This window comes from Dermacentor andersoni, chromosome 3 (assembly GCF_023375885.2).
Source record: "Dermacentor andersoni chromosome 3, qqDerAnde1_hic_scaffold, whole genome shotgun sequence".
Taxonomy (NCBI): domain Eukaryota; kingdom Metazoa; phylum Arthropoda; class Arachnida; order Ixodida; family Ixodidae; genus Dermacentor; species Dermacentor andersoni.
Window position 1 is genome coordinate 95,597,779 of NC_092816.1, and position 25,598 is coordinate 95,623,376.

The following is a 25,598-nucleotide window of genomic DNA, read 5'->3' on the forward strand; positions in this document are numbered from 1 at the left end:
AAAAAGAAAAAAAAGAAAAAGAAAAGAAAGATATATATCTTCAAATATGTATGGCCTCACACTCACATGTGCAGGTCGTAAATACCAGGTTCTCTAGCCGAGTGCCATCCATGCGGTATAACCGAGCTCAGATTGGTCCACCTTGACTGACCAAGTAGGGCACCACTGTAGGTTAAATGAGGCGTACAACTCCTGCGGGACCCGCCGTGGTTGCTCAGTGGTTATGGTGTTTGACTGCTGAGCACGAGGTCGCGGGATCGGACCCCGACCACGGCGGCCGCATTTCGATGGGGGCGAAATGCGAAAACACCCGTGTACTTAGAATTAAGTGCACGTTAAAGAACCCCAGGTGGTCGAAATTTTCGGAGTCCTCCACTACGGCGTGCATAATCAGAAAGTGGTTTTGTCACGTAAAACCCCATAAATTAATTTTTAATTTAACTTCTACGGGGACGGTAGAGTATCCGTCTCCAGTGCAAGAGGACCGTGATTCAAACCCCGGTGCCGCGCTATTCTCCACCGGAAAATACAAAAAAAAAAAAAAAAAAAAGTGTGTTGAGAAAATTGCACAAACAGGCCTGGAGTGCGGCCTGATCCCGGTGACCAGAACCGGTAACGCACTCTCTCACCAGAGCAGGATTGGCCACCCTGGTGCAGTACTTGGCCACAACCTCCTATATGAATACAACAATCGAACCCCGGCCCTCAGTCCCCAGCAGCCGCGAAGCAACTGACCACGGCGGCGGTCAGATCTGTGACGCTGCAGAGGGTGCTAAGAATACCTGGCTCCGGACAGGCCGCCATTGGAATCTGAACCTGGCAACGTTTAACGTTAGAACCCTATCTAGTGAGGCGAGTCTAGCAGTGTTATTGGAGGAATTAGAGGGTAGTAAATGGGATATAATAGGGCTCAGTGAGGTTAGGAGGACAAAAGAAGCATATACAGTGCTAAAAAGCGGGCATGTACTGTGTTACCGGGGCTTAGCGGAGAGACGAGAACTAGGAGTCGGATTCCTGATTAATAAGGAAATAGCTGGTAACATACAGGAATTCTATAGCATTAACGAGAGGGTGGCATGTCTTGTTGTGAAACTTAATAAGAGGTACAAAATGAAGGTTGTACAGGTCTACGCTCCTACATCTAGTCATGATGACCAGGAAGTCGAAAGCTTTTATGAAGACGTAGAATCGGCGATGGGTAAAGTCAAAACAAAATACACTATACTGATGGGCGACTTCAATGCCAGGGTAGGCAAGAAGCAGGCTGGAGACAAGTCAGTGGGGGAATATGGCATAGGCTCTAGGAATAGCAGAGGAGAATTATTAGTAGAGTTTGCAGAACAGAATAATATGCGTATAATGAATACCTTTTTCCGCAAGCGGGTTAGCCGAAAGTGGACGTGGAGGAGCCCGAATGGTGAGACTAGAAATGAAATCGACTTCATACTCTGCGCGAACCCTGGCATCATTCAAGATGTAGACGTGCTCGGCAAGGTACGCTGCAGTGACCACAGGATGGTTAGAACTCGAATTAGCCTAGACTTGAGGAGGGAACGAAAGAAACTGGTACACAAGAAGCCAATCAATGAGTTAGCGGTAAGAGGGAAACTAGAGGAATTCCGGATCAAACTACAGAACAGGTATTCGGCTTTAACTCAGGAAGAGGACCTTAGTGTTGAAGCAATGAACGACAATCTCATGGGCATCATCAAGGAGTGCGCAATAGAAGTCGGTGGTAACGCCGTTAGACAGGAAACCAGTAAGCTATCGCAGGAGACGAAAGATCTGATCAAGAAACGCCAATGTATGAAAGCCTCTAATCCTACAGCTAGAATAGAACTGGCAGAACTTTCTAAGTTAATCAACAAGCGTAAGACAGCGGACATCAGGAACTATAATATGGATAGAATTGAACAGGCTCTCAGGAAAGGCGGAAGCCTAAAAACAGCGAAGAAGAAACTAGGAATAGGCAAGAATCAGATGTGTGCGTTAAGAGACAAAGCCGGCAATATCGTTACTAATATGGACGAGATAGTTCAAGTGGCTGAGGAGTTCTATAGAGATTTATACAGTACCAGTGGCACCCACGACGATAGTGGAAGAGAGAATAGCCTAGAGGAATTCGAAATCCCACAGGTAACGCCAGAAGAAGTAAAGAAAGCCTTAGGAGCTATGCAAAGGGGGAAGGCAGCTGGGGAGGATCAGGTAACAGCAGATTTGTTGAAGGATGGTGGTCAGATTGTTCTAGAGAAACTGGCCACCCTGTATACGCAATGCCTCATAACCTCGAGCGTACCGGAATCTTGGAAGAACGCTAACATAATCCTAATCCATAAGAAAGGGGACGCCAAAGACTTGAAAAATTATAGACCGATCAGCTTACTGTCCGTTGCCTACAAAGTATTTACTAAGGTAATCGCAAACAGAATCAGGAACACCTTAGACTTCTGTCAACCAAAGGACCAGGCAGGATTCCGTAAAGGCTACTCAACAATAGACCATATTCACACTATCAATCAAGTGATAGAGAAATGTGCAGAATATAACCAACCCTTATATATAGCTTTCATTGATTACGAGAAAGCGTTTGATACAGTCGAAACCTCAGCAGTCATGGAGGCATTACGGAATCAGGGTGTAGATGAGCCATATGTAAAAATACTGGAAGATATCTATAGCGGCTCCACAGCCACCGTAGTCCTCCACAAAGAAAGCAACAAAATCCCTATAAAGAAAGGCGTCAGACAGGGAGATACGATATCTCCAATGCTATTCACAGCATGTTTACAGGAGGTATTCAGAGGCCGGGAGTGGGAAGAATTGGGGATAAAAGTTGATGGAGAATACCTTAGCAACTTGCGATTCGCTGATGATATTGCCTTGCTTAGTAACTCAGGAGACCAATTGCAATGCATGCTCACTGACCTGGAGAGGCAAAGCAGAAGGGTGGGTCTGAAAATTAATCTGCAGAAAACTAAAGTACTGTTTAACAGTCTCGGAAGAGAACAGCAGTTTACGATAGGTAGCGAAACACTGGAAGTGGTAAGGGAATACATCTACTTAGGGCAGGTAGTGACCACGGATCCGGATCATGAGACTGAAATAACCAGAAGAATAAGAATGGGTTGGGGTGCGTTTGGCAGGCATTCTCAAATCATGAACAGTAGGTTGCCACTATCCCTCAAAAGGAAAGTGTACAACAGCTGTGTGTTACCAGTACTCACATATGGGGCAGAAACCTGGAGGCTTACGAAAAGGGTTCTGCTGAAATTGAGAACGACGCAACGAGCTATGGAAAGAAGAATGATGGGTGTAACGTTAAGGGATAAGAAAAGAGCAGATTGGGTGAGGCAACAAACGCGGGTAAACGACATCTTAGTTGAAATCAAGAAAAAGAAATGGGCATGGGCCGGACATGTAATGAGGAGGGAAGATAACCGATGGTCACTAAGAGCTACGGACTGGATTCCAAGAGAAGGGAAGCGTAGCAGGGGGCGGCAGAAAGTTAGGTGGGCAGATGACATTAAGACGTTTGCAGGGACAACATGGCCACAATTAGTACATGACCGGGGCAGTTGGAGAAGTATGGGAGAGGCCTTTGCCCTGCAGTGGGCGTAACTAGGCTGATGATGATGATGATGATGATGATATTCCCGCGACCTCACCCACAATTGACAAAAAAAGCAGTCTGTCGCATGGCGGCAGTTACAAACTATATGACGTATCCGAACCCTGCACTTTCGCACATCATATATCCGGATATATATAAAACGGACAAATGCAACATATGTGAATTCAGAGCCACTCTGGAGCATATATTATGGGAATGCCGAGGGATATATAACAACAAAGAGAACGCCGCCTCTAGCAACCGCCTTCGCACGCGCTGGGAAGTCGCGCTGCTCAGCCGCGCTGCTCAACCACGCCCTCGAGGATTAACTATGGGCCGTCCAGCGTGCCGAGGATGCTGCCAGGACCCACGAACTCCTGGCCGTTACCTAGGCGGGGCCTTTGGCCTCGCAGGGCACGCAATAAAGTTATTTCCTCCTCCACATTACGCGCTAGCGAATAACTAATCTGCAATGATGTGTGCAGAAGGGACAACACAAAGAAGACGGACAACAGTGCAATGATAACTGCGATTATTTTGTGTGATTTGAGAAAAAGGGCAGTGTGCGATTTATAAAAACGGTTGGTGTCGTCGGCTCCACGCCAAGATTTCCGCGAGGTATAATTTTCAATTCCCATGGGTGCTTTGGTGGCTTCCTGGAATGCGCTTTTGATCACGATCAAGGCCGATCCGGATCGAGTTCCTCGGTCGCGATTGGTTCTTTTGCGCAAGCTGCGTGAGGGAGCCAATGGCTGTCGAGAATTTCGATCCGGATCGGGCTTGATTGGCGATCGAAAGTGCTAGTGTGGTACCGGTGTAAGAGGCACCTCACGAGAGGGAAAGAGCGTTCACCTGGCTGCCCGAGCGACATATAGAATACATATACTATCGTGGAGAAAAGAAAAGTGAGCGGGAAAATTCGAAGTAGGACACCTTTGCCAATAACAACTCAGAAGCACAATGTAGAACGGCTACGTGTCCGTTCATGAACCTGAGGCAGGACCAAACTAATACCCCCGCCATGTTAAGTAACAGCGCAGGAGAGACACGGACAAGAACGAAGGAAGCAACGGGAAAGGCGCTGATCTCGACATTCAGAGGTTTTCGCCAGTCTTGCTTTTCCTGCAATTGTCCCAGCCGCTGTGCGGGGAAGAGTTCACATTAGGTTCTGAAACACAATGGGGCTAACCCATACGGTTGCCGATGTCCTTCTCATCTAACGACTAGAAATATCTCAGTGTAGCAGCAAACTAATGATGTTGAATGCGAAAGAAACTAGAGGAAAATGCTACTAAATCTTTTCGTGTGACAAGAGTATCAGCACACAAGCTGACTTGACGCGGACTTTACAGCGAGTGCCGAAAGCTGAAGTTAAAGAATGCGTTGTAATCAGTCCTAACTTGTTCCCACGTAGTTTTTGCACAATAATACGCTAATAAAAAATCGAATTTTTTATGATCGTAGTTTAATTATTGACAGGCTGAAAGGGAAGGGAAATTCTGCTTTCGAATTTCGATAGCACTTACGTTCTTGCGAATGAAGCTGACTATCTGCTCATGCTCAACCGCGGCCGCCTGTGTAGGAATTAAACTTTGGCCGTCCTGCTTATCGGTGCCGTAGCCGTGGGGTCTCGCTAATTTTTACTAGTTTTGAACGCTCAACAAGGCTCGACCCACGGGAAACTTAACGTAAGGTCACAAGCTCGCTTGTCAGCGCACGTTCACTTCCGGCCACTCCTGGCTATAGACTCCTTGGCTCACTTGGCTTTGTATTGAGCTCTTGATAGCGCTTCAAAATGCGCAAGTTGGCTGTGGCTACTATCCGTCGGTCAAGCTGGTGCTGGACAAAGCCGGTCCAAGCCATGCACGTGGCATGGCTAGACTGGAGCATATGAACGCGAGCGCGCACTGAAGCCCTGTCGCGTACAAAGCAAATGCTGCGAATACGCACTGCAGTTGCGTGTAGCTGCGGTCTGCTACGTAGCGTGTATACACTCCGTTCCATACATAGCACTCAACGCAGTGGAGGCTAGAGAGACTTCTTGCAGTGGCTTCGTTCGCACTTAAACATAGTTCGATGCATTTTTGACCGCAATTGTGCGCAACTGTTTTCTATATAGGCTCAGTTTTGAATGAAGCAAGGTTTAAGCATTAGAAACAAACACACTGTGGTATACAGCTGCTAATGCGTTGTTTTAGATTATTTTTTTTTTGCTGTTCTTTTAGGGTTTTTTGTTTGCGACTCGTCGCGAGGAGCCTCACGTGCATGCTCGCGCGAGCGAACGCTGTTGGCGCGCAGCTAATCATGGAGGGAACGCGCAGAGTGATAACTTTTCGTGACCGGACTTCTTGCGTAGCTTCCACAGCGCTGACTGCGATGTGTTGAACGGAGTATAGTTGCCGCGGCCGGTGCGGGCTGCCATGATGGAACCGCCGGCTTAGGGCCGATTTACGCTGTGTATACATATACAGGTATACAGGTATATACTGTGTATACAGGTATACACTGTGCACACAGTGTAAATGGTAATTTGTGCACAAGTGCTGGATACGTACAATTTTTCGCGCGACCGCAAGCGTGCGGTGCTGCTTGCGGCGATGGGCGGCTCGAGCGTAAATCGGCCCTTAAGGTCTCTAGACACGCCGGCTGAGCTCACCGCGGCTCGCTGCGGCTCGCTGAGGCCAACCGCGTTGGGCCCGTAGTAGGCGCCAAAATCTGAAAGAGCGACGTTACGTGAACATTCAAAATCAAATTTGAACTGCGCGCCACGGTTCAGTAGGCGGAGCGTTGTGGGCACACCTCGCTCCACCGTAGCCTTCCTAGTGCAAGGCACTGAAGAAGGAGCGGAAGCACCTTCTTCGTAGGCGGCCTTTGAATGTCAAAAACTCCGCTTCTGCTGAACGCATTGAAGCACATTCTGAGGCAAATTATTTATGATATAGCCTAAGTTCACTTCAAATGCATTTATCGACTTCGATAAAAAGTGGTTCAGGGCCCCTTGAATCCTATTTTCTTGCATGTCAGGCACTGCAACGTGCCTGACACCCTGGCGCACCTCCTCCTGCAATGCAAGAACACCCGAGCAAGCATCGCAGCGACACAACTAATAGCAGCAGACGCAGATCCAAACCTCCTCGCTGAAACGTGGGAGGCTGCGATCTCCAAGCCGGACCTGGTCGACCAGCGCGAACTAGTCGCCCGGGCCCAGAGGGCGATCCAAGCCAGAGGTTTCCTGGAATAAGGGACCCTTCCACCTCGACTGACAAGTCACGACTTCAAATAAAGGTTTCATTCTTTCTCTCTTGCATGCTACGACATGGATTTCTGTGCCGAATACAGTGACACGAAGAGCTATTACGTTGGATCAGTAAAATACTTTATCAGCGCTCTTGTTTATTATACTTCACGATTTTGAGCAGAACTGACTAGTGATTACATTTATTAATATCTTACGCGCGTACAAACTCCCTACGTAAGCGATGCAACGTGGCAACATTGTCACAGTAGTTGCGAGGAGCATTTTGCACCACTATAACGTTGCTTAGCTTTATTCCAATAGTATTCGATATCGCATTAGACTACAAAAAAATTTGGAGGACCCTTAAGTTTCGCCTTTAAGAGTGGAGCGCGATAGCATTCAAAGATCACTGACTGCTTCTCACGCTTACCGCCAACTGAAGCGCATGTAAGCGTAACGCTTGCCGAGAGACGCTGACGGCGAGCGCTATGCACGTAGGTGAGCTTTCTGGTAGAAATGCGCGGCCTCTTGCATGGGCCGATCCCGGAGGTTGTGCACAGCCCGGCCAAAAATTTGCATCAGCTTCAGGTTGCCGTTATTGTTACGCACTTCTAATATTTCAGTCTGAGATGATTTAACATAAAAGAAATGCGGTGTCGTTGTTTCGTTTCATGACATTTGTCTGTGGTGTTACGTTTCGCCTACGACGCGCGGTATAGCCGGCGCGGATGCTACGGACGCCGAGGCTTCGTTCAAAGCGGCGGACATTTTGGCCCGTTCGGAGCTGCCGCAAAGCCTCCCCGCCAAGCGCGTCCAGGCGTGTTTCAGTGCCACGTGTCTTCGTGTGTGCGTGTGTGTGTGTGTGCCCACGCTTGTCAAAGCGCGGCAGCCGGGGAGAGGAGCTCCCCAAGTGTGAAGCGAGGAGGTCTGACCGGCGCCTGTTCGGCGGATGCGTCACTACACTCGTCTCAACATGTCTCTCAGCGTGTCCGTGCCCCGCCGTCACGTGGTCTCGTCACGAGGCCTTCCTCTTGCTCTCGACTCCGAGAGTATAAGAGCTGCTGCCCCCGGACGCCGAGAGAGAGGCTCCGATTTCTTCTGTTGAGTAACGTGCACTCCCGTCTCTCCACTTCGGTCGACCTGACCGGCCGCTCTTTTGCGATGTTAGAATAAACAAGTTGTTCTGTTACCAGTCGACTCATGCTTTGCCGGGACCTTCGGATGCTTCCAGTTGTGCCCCAGGCCGCCAGGCCAACGCTACCCACGGGGCTTGCGACCCATTTGCAATAACGGGCGTCAGCACTGAGATTACAACAGTGGGCTGTCATTCTCGAGAATCGGAGGAACAACTTTGTCGAGAATGCAAGACAAGGTATGAGCATCTTCAGGGATGGAATTGTGCGGCCATCTAATCCGCATATACCGCATGTCATATGAAAAGGCATGACATATACATATGTACCTAAATATATACGGGAATTTTCGGTCACGGGGACGCCGGAAGCCGACACCGGATCTTCTGCGACACGTGGCCCTTAATGCATTCGCGTTAAAATACACGTGCCTAGCAAAATAAGGCGTGAGCAATTTCGTGAACTCGTGCTGAGGAGCAAAAGTCCCTAGAAACTAAGTTACCGCGAAGGGCAATAATATCTGCAACTTCGGTGATTTCGCTGTTTCTAAAGTCGCGTAGGTCCTGTGGTGTCCTAAGTGCGTTCTGCGCTTTCTTACGTACTTTTCCTTTCTACTGCAACTATTTGACTGTTTCTTCTTTCTCTCACTTTTACTTTTGCTTTTATCATTCCCTATTACTTTTACTATTATTACTTTTGCCGTTCCTGTCCCTATTGTCCGCCTCTCGACTGAGTCCAGGTTACAAGCGGCTCCCGCATCGCCGTGCTGCCCGAGCGCTCGCAAAACGCCGAGCCCATTGTCGAACAATCACCGCCCTGCTTTCACTTACGCGCAGTCTTTCAGCGGCGTCCGCACGTCAAAAAAAAAAAAAAAAAAAACCAACAAAAGAAATACAGTACGACAACGGCACGCACGCTCTCTGTGTAGTAAGGTCGCTGCTTGATTTGTCGGCTGCCGACCGATATTCGCCGCGGCGTGATTGACCTCCGCGAGGCGCCCGTGACCGCGCAACGAAGCGCTCACCCCGCACGTTCGTGGCTGCAGCACTTGCCAACCTCCCGCGTGTTTCAGAGAGTTACGATGTGTCTATTGCTAACACAGTGCACCCTGCTTTTGCCAAGCTTCTTCTTTTCCCTCCCCCTCGCCCCCCCCCCCCCCCTTCCGTTTCGCGGATCCAGCTGGCGAGGTATACTGGAGTGCGCGCTACCAAGAGCTAAATATATAGCGCCCGAGGTACGCGACGGGGTGGGCTGAGGACATTTAGTATCGAAGTGAGCAGAGACATTATTTTGGGAGGTAAAAAAGACAAACCAAGATATTCTAGTATACAGCCGTGAGTAATACGAGGGGAAGCGCAAGATTCGTTTTTACAGGAAGCTGTATATAAGGCTAAGTTCTGAAAAAAAAAAAAGAAAATGTCAGCGCCCCTTCAGTCTGTGAAGATGGTCGAACAGCGAAGCTGTGTTAGTTACACCAACTGTTACACCATGCAAGTCAAACTTCGCAAGCAGTCTATATTTTAAATCTTTTGTTTCACCACTCTTTCACCTCATTTTCGCTTTTGCGTGCTTCGCATGGGCAGCATGCTTTAGGAGTGCTTTTTTTTTTTGTGACTCTACCAGCGTTTTCTTCTTTTTGTTTTGCGCGTAAGGTTTCTGTCTGCTTTTTCGTGCTTTTTCTTGCGTACAAGTTGCTCCACCCCTTTTCTGTGCGCAAGTATGAGAGCAAGGTTTAACGTGAGACGAAAACCATCTGATTGTTTTCTTTTTGTTCATTTTGTGTGTAATGTATTAGGTTGGTCTTGTGTCTTATACCGCTTGATCTTGAGTTGTCGTCTCTTGTGTCTGCACTGTTTGGCGTGCCTCCTCCGCTTGCAGTGCTTTGTCTGGAGACGTTGAATCTTGGATTGCTTGCTCTTGAGTTGACGGCATATGACGGCGTTTACATCTCACAATCCCAGACTTGCGCTTCAAAATTAAATCTGTCCGTCACGTGCGACGATGAATAGCTCATACCCCCTTCAGCGATGGCTCATACCCCCGTAAGCGCGGCCTCCCCATTACAACAGACTAAAAATTCTACGCTGGAATGACGAACGGCAACTGAGCCAGCTGTGGAAGAAGACGACGACGCTGGAGCCATTGCTGATGACGATAGCTCTAGCGAACTCGGACAACGACGGCCCAGGGTCCGCGTAAATAGCTTCGCTGTAAAAAAAATTGCGCGCGTCTATCAAGCGATGTAGATCGAGAATGTCTCCCCATACTTGGGCCGATATCGAAGATAGTGCAATACCGGGCCGACACGCGGCGGAGGTGAAGCACGCTTTAAGCACTCCGCTGACTTGCAAAAAATGAGTGTAATATCTTAGGTCCAAATACAATTCGTATCAATATTAAGCTGGTAAGAACAGATACTGCACTTTCATCAACGTCAACCTAAAGGCTTTACGTCAACCATGTCTGCGTTCGCACCGCCCTTTCTTTGTCGGCTTTCGAAGCGCTTGCGTATCTCCTTTCCTTCCGCTCTACCGCGGTGGCGGTCCCGTAACTGCGGTGCCGGCCAGGACCGCGAGGCGGAAAGAAATGCGAACCGCCCATGTGGCTCCGATCCCACAAACCTGTAACGTTTCACCGGAGAAACGGCCAGGTTTCAGAGGGAGTTTGTGGGGAACCAATTTCGCGTGGCCGCTTGTGGTTTTCGAGTGACCTCACAACCATTACTGCATTGCGGGACGTAGACCAATGCACGATCGCCTTGGCTACGGTGAAGCAGTGCGTGTTCCCTCGGAGCACGGTGAGGTGCGTGTCTGTCCTACGTGCCGGGATTGGTTAGTAAAAAGTGTCGTGCCGTGTTTCGCAACAGTACATGGGCACGTATACCCCCCGGTGCCTCATCATCTTCCGAAGCTCAACATCCTGGAGGAGCGACTAGTCGCTCCTCGCCTTCCAGTTATGTGCATACGGTGTTTGACGCGCGGCAATGGACAGTTCGTCATTAGGGGGCCCATATACAGAGCTTGGCTGGTCATCCACCTTCACATAGTGGAATGGTACTGAATTTTTAAAGTAAATTTTACTCAAAATGCTAATATGTATAACAACAAGCTTTTTTTTTTTCAGTGGACGTTCGTCTGACAAAATACGTTTATGCAGGGAGTGTACGCCACTGCGGCCTCTCAAGAGCAATCTGAGTGCTCCCTTTCGTATTGTTCCTGGCATACACGATTTACCAGAAGGCGTATTGCTAGGCTGCTCGTAAAGCCTCGTAAAGCGTTAAAATATTCGAGGAAAATACTCATACGGGGGAGATACACCTTCCCGCTCCATATAGACGAGCTTGTCTCTTGGAGCGCTTAGCATCTATAACACTCATAACTCTTCTCTTACTTGCAATAAATATAAACAAGACACCGAGGAAGCCTACTGTGGACCTCGCATAACGCATGAAAATACGCTGAAAGCGGGTGTCAAGTAATTATTTGCAACAGCCATTATTAGGTAAGAAACGTCAAAATTACCGCACACATTACCCTTAACATGGCTCCCATTACCCCCATATGTCAAGTCGGTGTCACGTTGAGTTCACTACAGAACGTTTGGAAGCGTTCAGGGCAATGCTGTATAACGCCGTCGAGCAATAGTTAAAAAAAAGAAAACAAGAGTTAGACGTACGCAATGTCTCTGTTCAATCGACGCTCTTGAAACCTCGCTCCGACATGATTAACAAGATCCACCTTTTCCCTACAAATATCAACTTCCTCGCCCATCGAGTTATTTCAGGACATTGGGAAATGTTCCAACGTTGCTCGTAAAAATACACTTCTCTCGTCGTGGTACGCTTGCATTAGTAATCTCCGACAAAGGCTGTAATCGCTTTCACAGTTTAAACGTATGTTGCATACCAATCTCAACACGCTTGATATTTTAAAGAAACATATAAACACCATGCCTCATTTAGTTCGCCAACGTGTCCGGGTACTACATTACACACCTCGCACGACGCAAGAAAATAGGAAGTCAATGATTATTCAGGAAGTATTTTCAGAGCACAAGATTAACGTAACAATTTCAAACTTTCAGTACACGTCGATCATAACGTGGTACTTATTCTTTCTAAATATAGAATCGCTGCCCTTTGTTGTTCTTGCAGGGGAATGGGAAAACTTTGAAAGCGTTTTACGTATAACGGCTCTAAAGAGGCAGAAAAAGAGGGTCTAGCCATTTTTAGTTATTCTCTAATTAACAAACCGACACCAATGTTTGCCTTTACGTAGCCCTTAAGATGGCATTCATTTATTTTTAATGCAAAATGAGGGAATCATCTTGTCGGCCCCAAAAATCGCGAAAATACGCGTATAACGTGTTTCTGGCGCATCTGATCGCACTAACAGCTTCGCTGTAAAAGAAACAATTGAACGGGTTTACCATCGCGTCGGCTCTTTCCTTCTTCTTTTTTTTTTTTCGAGCATTCAAGGTCGACAAAATAATAAAACTGCACGAAAAGGCAAACAGGCAAATCCTCCCCGTCCGAACGTATCTGCTCGGATTATCATGATTTCAACGGGATGTAAACCGCGGATGAGCGTTTCATATACTGTGTGCCTCGCAGATAAGCGGAGTCAGTGTTACTCTTCCACTACGTGGGTCTGCCCATTTTGCTGCGATCAATTTTTCCCGGCTCTCTCTCGGTTTTCCGTGCCATAAGCCTCATTTCCACCCGAGCGCTGCAAGGCAGCGTATATGTACAGCCTTTGTGAATTGAGACGGGAATTTGAACAGACTCGAGCGTTGATGCGACGCTAGCAAGGGAGAAGAGTGGATGTGAAAGATTCTGTTCCACCGATTCCCTGAGTCCGAGAGATTTGTGTGATTTTTTTTTTTTCACACAAATATCTTTGTTTGGTTCTATTGCCCATTTTCGTGGTCGGTCGTTCAGACTTTCGCCACATGTAGAGGGCGCCCTCCTTGCCGAAGGCAAACAGTAAATATACTTCAATTAAAAAAAAAAAAAAAAAGAGACGCCTTCGATGCAAAGGCGTAGTTCTCACAACTCTGTGAGTTCTGGTTATGGCATTTGCAAAGATAAATAGACATTTCGTCAAACTTCATTAAAGATGTAGGTCTATTGCGGAGGTTGTCAGCATGTGCAATGCGCGACAACGCAGTGCCTGACATCATCGAAGATTGAAAATACTCGCTTACACTGTCAAACATCGTCGCCGGTTTCTACACAGCTATTTTTGTTGTTGTTGTTGTTGTTGTTTTAACGCGAAAGAATTATATGCCTCATTGCGCGTACATCCGTTGTAGTCGGCGTGACCGAAATGATGGTACCGAAAATGGCCGACGTCACAAAGAGTAAGAACACGTGAAAAAGAAAGAAGCTGGATTGACGTCAAATTTCTCAGGGAGGTTCCGTAAACAAAACAAATTAATGGCCTTGAAAAGAAAATTTGGCGCATTTCAGTCACGGTGGGAATCAAACCAGGGCCTCCGGGATGTGAGACGAGAACGCTTCCCCGACGCCAAGGCGGCTCCATGCTTCTGGCTGACTAAAGGTGCGCCTAGTGCGTGCGCCATTGCACACGTCACGTCGTAGCCGTCTGCCTGACTAAAGGCGTGGTCTCGTGCATGCGTCATTGGTCACGTGACGGCGCAGCCAATTGGCAGGAAGTGGCGTGACGTCATGAGTATAAAATGAGCGCGTTCATAACGTTCCACGGTCTGCAAACGGTATAATGCTTTCGTATTCCCACAAAAAAAAAGAATTAAATTATGGAATTTTACGTGCCGTATTCCCACATGTAAGCAGTCTTAGGTGTCTCTGTCGAATTTTTTTTTCAGAAACTCGTCAATGTGAGAAAAATTAGGCTGAATACCGTGGTATCACCTGGGCCTTTGCGATCTCTATTGGCTACCTCGCTCAAGCTGTGTAAGAAAGTCACTCGGGATCGAGAAATAGAATCGGGATCGGGCTCGCCCGCTTTTAAAAGTCCTGCGCGTCAATGGAACATAAAACGCCGCTGAGAGACGCTACGTGCGCGTTAATTAGTTGAACACGTGTGTCTGCTGGAACACCGATTGCTTGCCACGTCGTCTACTCGTGTCTTCTCAAAGTACGAGAGACTGACACGATTTGCACATTGGCTCCTTTGATTGGCTCAGGCAACCCGTAATTTTCGCCGCACTGAATGTCAGACCATATACGTAGCATGACATATCGTTTCTGGGGTCACAACGTGCTCTTGAATGCCACATGTTTAAGAATCTACTCGAATTGCGAACTTTCCCTAGCCATTTACGTGGCTCTTGCCGAAATTAATATTTAGGCTTTCGTACTACTTTACACCACAGATGCATTTGCTTCAGTTTGGTCCACAACGTACAGTTTCTTAACTAAACGCAGGTATACAAACAGGCGAATACTCGCATGCCGGGAATTTCGACAGGTATTTCGATTGGCCGAATGACGTCAGAGGGGGGGCCCACACGGAGATGCTTTGTCAATAAACACCGCTGTCTCTCGAACATCGCATGCGTCTAATAAAAATTCTTTACCCTCAGTCACCAACAAGACATTTTAAAGGGACATTAAAGAGTAACACTAAATATCTTACGCTGCTTAAGTATTGTTTCAAAACTGTGTAGCGTCAGTGTGACGTATTGCAAGTGTTCTCTAGGATTCGGTCAGTTTTGACGTAGGAAGGGTCCTTAGAACTTGCAAGGTTTATTCTTTGGTTCCATCTAGACGGCAACGTAGCCCTTGTTAATTCTGGATAGGCAATTAAATATACTACGCTTCGCAATCCGTTTTGCAATGCAGTGAAAGCTACGAGACGGGCGGAGCGAGCGTCATGCACTCCGTGGCTATACCGCCTAGTTCGCAAGAGAGTTCAGTTTCGTGATTCGGAGTCGTCGATATTGCAGATGAGTACGTTTAGTATCGCCAAGCGCTACACGTAAATGTATGTATTTTTTCCAACTTTCTAAATACTAATTGCCTGTAATGCGTGCCTCTATTTCTTTTCCCTTTCGTAGAAATTGGACATTGGCATGGTACGCGTTATCAAGTCCCCATCAGGTCCCCAACTATAATGCTGCCGATTGTCGACCACGCTTATAACTACCATATGGTATATATATTTTTTTCAAATGAGCAACGTGCAACATGCCCCCCTGCAGTATATATCTCTGCAAAGGTAAGTAAAAAAACGTCGGCTTCAAATTCACGAAGCAGTACCGAAGCTGGCATTGGCTTTAATGCCACGGTGGTCGTGGTGCTATGTCGGAACTGTGCGGACAGCGGCTCGCTGAGGCAAACACGTCGTTCAGTGCGATTCACCCTTGGAGCAGACGCGAAAGCTTTGCTTACGCCGATTCCCGCTGCAATGCGCGGTGCATGCGTGATTTCTTTTTTTCGATGAAAACGCACTTCTTCCGTCAGCATTTTCAAGCTCGCAAAATCGGTGAATTACGCTGCATGTGCGCTAATTGTTACTATACGCCCGTCTTGACAAACACTATTGCGAATTGTCAAGCGATCCACTTGATTGTCGCGTCGTGTAGGCTGCGCGTCGCATGCTCCGTTCTCCTCGGAGAAAGCGCGGCACCGGCGTGAATTGACATGTCGTGTACACACGCCATTCGTTGGGTCCTCTGGGTGGCTCACACCCCCTTGCGTTGGCTCGCGTGTCCCGTAGCTTTGCTGCATTGCAAGTAGGCTGTGAGAAGGAGCATGGAAGCATTCTGACGTGCTCGTGTGTTTGTGCACGCGAAATCGTCTCGAGATGCGCGCATCCACGAGCGAGCGATAGCCGGAGGGACAGAATTGTTCATGCTTTCCACGTCTGTGTCGTTCAGCGTTCTTGCAATAGTCCTAAGTCCTTTATTTCTCACCATTGCGTCGATTAAAATTAATAGGTCAATGAGTGTTTCGATCGTTTCAAGGCGCGAGCTTCGACGAACGAAGAATATGGCAGATTGGCCCCGCCGCAGGCCGTGAGGAACGAGGTGGATGGAGGCTCACGACACATAAGACTGCCATCCACCGGATGAACGAGGAAGAGCGCATAGGCTGCCCAAAGCCGCTTCAATCTGAGCTAGTCATATGGCGAGCCGCCTATTCATTATCATTAACCAAGGGCTTCATCCCTCGATATCTAATTTCAACAAGGCCGCCGACGTAAAGCCCGAACTTTTCTTCCGAGGTGAGCTGAAGGGTACGACGAATGTTAACAACCCCATTCATTTGTCGAAATGCCTAGTTTCCTGCAATAATTATTTATATGAAACTCTATACCCTGAAGTGGGCAAATGGACTTGAAATTACTGCCCGTTAGGTCTAAAGCGGACAGACTAGGTGTCACCGTGTCAGCTCGTAACGTGCTTGTGTTCCAGTAAGATGGCGGATGTCCTTGTATAGAGTTTCCTAGAAAAATTACAAGGGCGAATAGTGGCGGTAATGTCGGCGGTAGCGCAAGTTATGGTGGTTCAGCCAGCACGGGAATTACCGGCTTAGTACATGGATTCGCTTAAACTTGGTTCTTTTGACTTCGAGTGGCTTTCCGACTTTGGAAAATGACCTCTTTCGACAAAGTAACGAGTTATAGGTGCATCGCGATTCGCACTGGTTTCGCATACGCGCGGCGGCTAAATAGCCTTGCTGTGCTGAGTAAACTATGATCGCTTGGAAATTTAGGAAGATAGAGCGTAATAAAGCAACGCCACAAGAACGTCCGAAACTACGAACACGTAGGAGAGACAAATCCTACACTATCCATCATTACCACGTTAGCAGAACGATCGCAGTGCCAAAGTTCCCTGCGTTTCTTTTTTTTTTTTTTTTGACCGTGTAGAGGAAAAGAGAAGCGGCTGCCGTGCAAAGAAGCGGCTGTCGTTAGAACTCTGATTGTGGCGCCATTTACACAGAATGTATGCAGCGCGCTATTTTTTCTTTTTTTGTTTGCGCTCGTTGGTGACAAAAAAAATCATAATAAGTGCAGGCATCATTTAAAAAGTGGTACCGACAAGTGAAACACAGATGTTTTGCATGCAGTTGCTTGTCAAAAGGAAATTATCTGTTACGGTCTCGCATAATCACCATTGTATAACTTAAATTTTAACGTGGACGTTGTTGATTTATCGTTGCTTTAACGTGGATAAACTGCTTTTAAATTGGACGTTCTATTTTTCTGTTCACCGAAGAGCTAGGAAGGGCTCGTGCCGTGATGGAGATGGAGGCAGATAGGAAGACTACAGCCGTTTGCTCAGCGAAGCGCATAAATCTTTTTCTGTTCCTTGTGGCTTCGGCGGCGATTACCATATCCCACTGTCTCGCTCAAAAGCCTACGCTGGGAAGACCGGTAAGTGCGTGAACGAGCGTCTACGTCAAGCGACACGATACGTTAAAAGGGAACGCATACCTCGCCTCTTTCTGCGTATCGTAACGCCTGTGGTTGCAAGGCTTTCATTAGTCGGACTGAAATAAATGACGAGCACGAGGATAATGAAAGCGCGCGAATTTGTAGAAGCCTTTCACGTGCAAAGGCGGTACGACAGTTGTGCATCTGAGCCTGCTGTCTCATTGTTCGACTGCGAGTCGCCAGCTATATGTTGTCGATGTATTCCGTGACGCGCACTTAATGACGTACACGCGCGCAGGTGGCGTTTCATTAGCTTCTATGACAAACTGCACTTGTAAGGAAGCGCTTGTCGCGCGTCCCCGTCTAACGAGCTTCGCGTCATTTTTCCGCGCTCATTCCAAATTTGCAACCATTACAACTTACATTACAAATTTACATCCATTACAGCCACTGGGCTAGTATTTGTGCTCGTCAGGTTACTGCAGTCGCTGACAGCCTAAGAATTACAAACAAGCTCCACCCATTAAATAAAAAAAGCGCAATGCCCTTCACCTCTGATAGAGAGCCGAGCTAGCTGGAGCCCACTCACAGCTTAGGCACTCTACTTTTCTAACGTAAACGCTAGACTTATTGGGGGAAAAAATTAAAGCTCGTTGTTTCGAGCTAAAATATTATCTTTGGCTGAGTAGTGATGTCAGGGTCACCCACACAATTCCCTTAAAGAGTCTTGTTTCATCCTGACACCAGCGACACAACGACAGCTGCTTACTAGAAAAAGAAAGTAGCTGTTTTAAACACGCGATGAGCTTGACTTTAGCAAAGTAAATGAACATGTTTGGCTGTATATAATTAATGCATATTTGTGAGCGGACTCCGGAATGCCTCGGATCTCTTTCATAGGTGAAGGACTAGTGTACTGCGTCCTTGTGGGTGTAGCTTGTTTATAATTCTTAGGTTCTCGTCGGCCGTAGTCTTGCACTGACGAAGAAATCTCCTTGTCGAATCGTTGGCTGAAGCCGGAAGCATGCCTTGTTCGACTACATGGTCACTTACTTGTGAACCTGTTTTTTGTGCAGCTAAAATAATAGCAGGTTTCAGCAGACACTGTACCAATATTTTCCTGCGTCGTTGGCGGGTCACTTTTTGGCTGAGCACGCAATGCGATTTGCATGCATACATATCTCGAACGATGTTGAATTGGTTAAATCATTCTGTTTCTACATCAGCAACAATCTAATCACTACTTGTATGTGTATAGTAGAGGTCTATGGTTACGAGATTATTTCTTTTTGTTTGTTTCTTTCTTCACTTGGGCGAGAAGCGATGGCAGTGGAAGCTTAGTGGAACGCAAGCGGTTCCAGAGCACTCAGCTAATGAGAGACATCCACAACAAAGAGCGCCAACTGGAATATATTACGCCGTTTCGACAATCAATGCCGTGAGCGTTGAGAAAAGCCTGCGCTAGAAAAAAAAAAGCGCGCCCATGTACAGGCAAACGGAGTGTAGATGCACGCAACAAGCTGAAACGATGCGCAAGAGCCTGCACAATAACCTGGAAACTGACAGAATTTTGGAGGCATATGCTCCGCATTTTGGGGTCCATAGGCATACATAAAAGACGTTCTTACGCCACGATTGCTCGCAAGATCAGGTGCTAGATACCCATTATTAGTGAAGGAGGATAGCCGATGGCAATAAGCCCTTACGATCGAAAAGCTTCATGATTTAGGCACCTGCTGCCTCCCAGATGTTTACACAACCGCTCTGCTGCTACTACACCGATAACCCTACGCTTTGACAAAACCCAAGAGAAGTACCGTTCGCCGTCTCTTCGTACTGCCTCCTTGATGGGATATAGGTTAGGGAAAGATCTGTCGGGAAAAGGAAGGGCGGGAATATGCGCAGCTCATCAACTGCAACGATGACAACAACGTCACCAGCGCCGCTCCCCCCCCCCCCCCCCCCCCGCACACACGCTCATTGCTTCCGAAGTGGCCATCGGATATAGGCGTCCGATGAACGTCTATAACTACAATAACGTCGCCACCGAGGTTTTAGCAGGGCAGTCAGTCTCCGAGCGTCAGGAGTAAAGCGGTCATGAACGGAACGCGGCTCCCAGCGCGCTCCCTCCCATAAACGGAGCGCTTTCGGTTACCTTCGGGGAGCCGGCGGGGAAACACAAACCAGCCTCCCAGCGTCCCTCCCTCCCCCGCCCCATCCCGCCTTTCCTCCGACGCCTTCACCGGCGTGGCGGCGCTCACGCAATATTGATCAAGCACAGGCTGCGTTCGGCCGGGTATCGGCGCGCTCTCTCTCTCCCTCCATCGACCCTTTCCCCCATCTTTCGCTTCGCCCCGACTCGCGCTATTATCAGCCGCCGCGCGGTCTGCAACCTCGCTGCCTCGTCGACGGCGACCGGCGCGTTCCGGGGGACGCCGTTCGAAGTTCAGTGTCAATCTAATTAATGCGGCTCCCCCGCTGTGATGGCCAGAGTTTGGACGGCCGCCACTATGTAGCCGAGGGTGAGTTGACATGCGGTGCGTTGCCCTTTGCCACCTGCCGAAGGTCGAGGGTGCGGATATCTCCCGACTCCTGCTTGATGCTTCCGTGAAGAACGTTAAGGTCAGACACGGAGAGCGCCTGCTATCGGTGCTGCTGCAAAGAACTGTAACATCTTGCACGTGCACTTTTTGAAAGAAAAATAAAAAGAACCCCTGAATCCCTCTCAAGGGACAGAATAATTCCTGATGCGAGCATCGCGAAAAAGAGGACTTGATACAAAGACAATGAAAACGAACACAGCGCTGCCTTCCTTGCTTTCTTGTTTTTGCATCGAGTCACTTTTTCGCGCTGCTCGCCTCAAGAATGGAATATCAACTCGCCTAGCAAACCGCACTTCTGGCAGAATGAGCGAATTTCGAAGCTTTGTAATGAAAAGTCTTGCGTAACTTGTTCGTGCGCCAGTTGCCAAACATTTGATGAAGCCACACTGTAGCGCAATAGAGGACAAAGACGAAGAGCCGGGTGTCGAAACGAAGCGCCCATCGTGATTGCTTCTCTGTTCTTTCTCTTTGTCCCATTCGCGCTACAGTGGCTTCATCAAAAGCCCAGTGGCAGAGAACAGAAAAGACAAGGCTCGCTTTCATTCATTTCGAGCAAGTACCTCGGCTTCCGTGAGACGACGATGAAATAGGGATTTCAGAGAATATTTGCGCAGGTGTCTAATCTCTATCGCAATAGATGTTAAATATAGCTGACTTGTCCTAGTCATTTTTGATGTCCCGTAGCGTCGCCGGGGTCCATCGGTTGCAGGATTCGCAAAGTGCTTCGCGAGAAGTTGCCAAAAAAGTAATGAACAAAATGAATCCTAGTTGCACCCTCCCCCGCGAGGATTCCAACTATGGACCCACGTATCTCATCTGCCAGCCACTCGGTCAACACTGCAGTTGAGAAGGATATACAGTGCCTGGAGAGTGTGCTCGCGCAGCCAGCCAACGGGGTTTGCTGGCGCGCTATGATTAACTGACATCATGTTCTGCAACTTATCCACGAGCCAATAACGAGACGAAATAGTTTTAAGGAAGCTAGCAGTAAAAACTGTGCTTCTCTACTTTTCCCGCAGAAATTTCAATTCGAGCAGGACGAAAAAGCCGCGGCCATCCACCTCGCCACACGAGAGCGCCACCTCCTAAAACGAAGACCACTCGGACTAGAGTTGTCACGAAATCGACATTCCTTTTATTCAACATTTATTCTAGGAGATCGCACGTGCGCGTCCACCGGTTATTACACCCAACGGATACCGCACGAGACACAGCAGCGATTACTGCGCCCCCATCACATTGCCCCAGCTATCACGTTACTCCTTCGCCCCATGGGCAGAACTGCAACTTTTTCTTGCAGCGACAGCCCAGAAAAAAGCTTGCAGACCTACGCGCACATATATGGGTGCACGTAAACAAAGTAAATAATCCCCCCTTCCGCCTTCCTCCTCGCTTCCTTCCCCTCTCTTCCTTTAGTACAAGTAGAAGAATGGACAGTTAACCAGCCTAGAATTTGGTGCTACGTGCCTTTCGTTTTTGTGCCCTTTGGAATGAATGATAGCACCGACTGTAATGTCTGCGGTGTCGAGGAAACTAAAGAACATCTACTGTGCTACTGCCCATCTTTTCCAAACGAAAGACATGACCTCTGCATAGCTCTCAATCAGCTAGACAGAACACCGTTCACCTTGAAGAAGATCTTGGGACCATGGCCTCGTATATCGCAGCTAAAAAAGGCCACAAAAGCTCTGCTGCGATATTTGAAAGCTACTGGATTGAGTCAGCGTCTGTGATCCGGATTGAGTGACCGAACGATATACCCAGTAGACTTTCTCTTCTTCTTTTAATCTTTCCGTCCCCTTTTTCCTTACCCCTGTGTAGGGTAGCCAACCGGGCTCAGTCCTGGTTAACCTCCCTACCTTTCCCTTATCATTTGCTCTCTCTCTCTTAGTGTTAGCGAGCGAGCTCCTCGTTGCGGCTTCTTTGCAATCCCAGAAATGTAATCTGTAAATTCAGCTTAATATACGTGCCGGTTCTTTGTGAATGAGGCCACCCCTGTCGTGCGGATGTTTCACGGACGTTGAAAAGTAGGGGTGTGAAACCGGCGCCGCGCACGCAACGTATCGATAATATGGCGGTCGTGCGTGACCCCGGTGCCACGCCTTTAGTTTTTTTATGTGCGTAATATTTGAACATTCTTGTTAATACGTGCTCCCCGCTCAAAAAAAAAAAAAAAATGAGGGAATGCAGCAGGACGGAGGCTTTCTTCTGGGCTGTCAAAAACAGAACATGCTCTACGGAACAAAAATCGACGCAGACTACAGAATATTAAAACATGTACAGAAGAAAAAAAAGGGGGGGGGGAGGGTAAAATGAAAGAATGTGAATATGTGAGGGCCCAGATCCAACCTCGCACCCACACGAATACCATTTCAATGCATTACTTATTTGCGCATCTCTCTAGACCTGCAGCAGTACAGAGCGCTCGGTGTACATGAAATAAAAAACAAAAAAAGAACCTTGCGCTTGAATTGTCAGTAAGAGGAAATTCCAGACAATCCTGATGCTGGGCACATCATTAGTGAAGGTGGGCGGCCAATGACAATGAGGACTTACGAACAAAAGCTTTGCGAATTCGGCCCCTTGTCTGGGACAGCGAACCTGATGTGGCACGAGTAATAGAATACTCCTTCAAAAAATTTTTTTTGTTCATTCTGCTGTAGCAAAAATTCTTGTTAGCAGAGACAGACGAAAGAAAACCTCTCTTTTATATTTTTTTTAACGTTCCGCCCATGCCGCAGCAACAATGACGCCAGTCGAACATAACGGATTATGTTGTATTTTCTCGTACCTGCCGCTTTTTATATGCAAGTAAACTCTACAGAGGTTCTGAAGTTGAGCTTATCCGTGGTTTCTAACGCGGTGTATATATACACCGCGTATTAAAAAGGGTATACCCCTTTTTTATACTTTACCAATAACTGGCTTGTTACAGCCGAGCAGACTAAAAAAATTGCTGCAGGAAGTTAAGTGCGGTACGTGTTGCTACCCGTCTTTTATTTTTACTCTGTCTCAACCTACCGAGCCTCACCTCGCAGTTAACACAACAGAATTTTCGCCTCCAAGAGTACTTATTCGCTGAATCTTGTTTTTTTTTTTAGTTTTTCCTTCCTGTACTTTTAATACGGTTAACAATCTTAGGGAACTTCACACACCATTCTGGATCTATCTATCTATCTATCTATCTATCTATCTATCTATCTATCTATCTATCTATCTATCTATCTATCTATCTATCTATCTATCTATCTATCTATCTATCTATCTATCTATCTATCTATCTATCTATCTATCTATCTATCTATCTATCTATCTATCTATCTATCTATCTATCTATCTATCTATCTATCTATCTATCTATCTATCTATCTATCTATCTATCCGTATTCCCGCAAAAATGGGTAGTCCGTGGTGGAATGGGTAGCTCGTCAGAATGCTGTGCTGAGGGAAGAGGGTTCAAAACAAACCGTCCGACCAATAGTACCTTTGTGCCGCTCTTCAACGAACCTCTTGAAGGCCGACACGGATCTGTAAGGATGCTGTACTTCGTATGCGGGCATGAATATGTAGCGCACTTGAATGAATCTCAAGTTGACTTGGAGCACTGTGTATGTGCCAATCGGTTTGCGCCGCTCTTCAGTGAGCCTCTTAGATACCAACTTGGGTCCCTGGGCATGTACCACAACAGGTGTGTGCCGCTCCTCAATCAACGTATTTGACGCCAACTTCTGTGAATAGGAGACTGCCACTGGAAATGTGTCGCTGTATATTGACAAATGGTAAACCTTTAAAATTTATCCGATGCTCGGGGGAAATTAACCCGGGCCGAGCGCGATTTTGACAGCCCCGCCGACGGACGGAGCAGCTTGCGCAGATGAAAGCAGTAGCAGCAGTTCAACGGGAGAGGACTCTGGTTGCATTTCGACCAGCAAAATTTACCATTAGAAAAAAAAAACTTCAACTTTCTCCCGTGCTAAGAAGAATCGAGCCCATCACACACGGATTCCTCGAGGAGAGCACTTCGATGCTGTAACGGGCTGCGCCACAAATGCACAAGGTGTGTACCGGTTTTTCAATGAACCTTTTTTCGTGCCAACGCGTTAGCGAGCTGTGAGCACCATGAATGCACTGAGTAGGGGCGTCTCTTCAATGAACCCCTCGTCAACTTGGGCCATTGAATACGTTGCACTATGTGTGCGGCCAGCGAGCGAACAATTTTCAGCGCTCGCACGTGCCGGCATGCCACGCATCTCGTTTTGGAGGCTACGCGCGGACTTCTCGACACCACCACTAGATGGCGCAGCACGTCCAGAAGAAAAAAGCGCGATAGAGCAGCCCGCCTCTGCATGATGCTTTTCGCAGTGCATGCACCAGTACGCCGTGCATTTCGGAGGCCACGCGCAGGCTTCGCGGCAGCACCGCTAGATGGCGCAAGTGTTATTAGGAAAGCCAAAAAGAGGAGGAGTCCCGCTGCAGTACACGCTACATGCATGAGGCATTTTGATGGTGGCAATACGTTGTGTCGCTCTATTGCTTCAATGCTAAGCGCATTACCGTCGATAGTCATAGTGAGATGGGTTCCGGCACATTCTAGAGCACAGCTCTTAGGCGCCCATTACTGCGGCGAGCGTCAGCTTCGTACCTCGCAACCGAGCGAACGAGCACAGCAAAAGATGAGAGTGAATGTGGAGCGCAGCAAGCGATGAAAGACGGCGAGAGGGAAGATAGCGCGAGGAGGAAAGCATAGGAGGAGGGTGCAGCGGAACCATGAGGCGGAAAGTGGAGGAGGAGGAGGATACGGAGAAAGCGTGAGAAAAAAGAGTAGCGCCGCGCAGGACGGACTATATGGCGACAATGGCTACGAGATGGCGCCAGAGTTGCGCGCGTCGTTAGGGTGCCTCAATGCGCTCACTCTCCTCCGTTCCGTTAGCGGGGTGAGTGTACGCGCATCGAGGCACTCTACGCGTCGTCTGTTCACCAAAGCGCTGCATGAGCGGAGGTCTGTCTGCGGCGGTTGCTGTTAATCCCGTCCACGCATCAGCCACGCGCTGCCTCTCGCGATCTCCCGATTAGCGAGGCGGTCGCGCCGCACGTCGCTCCGTTTTGAACGTGCCGCGCGAGGCAGATTGTCCGCGCTAGCCAATATATCGCGGTATGAAAGCATGTATAGAGCTGCGTTCAAATTTCGCTTGTGTGTTGGGCTGCTAAGCAAGAGGTCGCGGTATGGAATCCCCGCCGCGGCGGCCGAGTTTCGATGGGGCGCGATATGCTGAAACACCCGTTCACGTAGAATTAGGTGCACGTTAAAGAACCCCAGGTTGTCCAAATTTCCGGAGTCTCCCAGTCTGGCCAGTGCGGCGTGCCTCATATTCAGATCGTATTTCGGGCACGTAAAATGCCATACTTTCTTTATATTTCGCTTGAGGGAGTATAGTAATCGCCAGTGAAGGAGCCTTTTTTTTAAAAGAAAGCTATTCACAGGAGTTCAAAACAAACAATTAAATTGATCAACCCAGCAGCTTAACCTAAGGTTTCCGTTTTTCGATGTAAGCTTTTGGATGAGTTGGTACTTGTTCTTGAATATAAAAAAAAAAAAAGACGCGCTGTGAGTGCTCCTCCTGTGGTCTTTCCTGCCTCCATACTTTTCGC

General features: G+C 47.9%; 1 protein-coding gene and 1 non-coding gene across 2 annotated transcripts in view; both read right to left on the reverse strand.

The window, feature by feature from the left end:
- The window catches only part of LOC126541994 (SEC14-like protein 2), a 114,058-nt gene that overhangs the window by 80,013 nt on the left and 8,447 nt on the right, over positions 1–25,598 (reverse strand). The gene's annotated exons all lie outside the window — the stretch shown is intronic.
- LOC126542564 (U2 spliceosomal RNA) lies at positions 10,244–10,430 on the reverse strand. Its single transcript, XR_007601826.1, has one exon. It is a non-coding gene; the product is annotated as a U2 spliceosomal RNA (small nuclear RNA).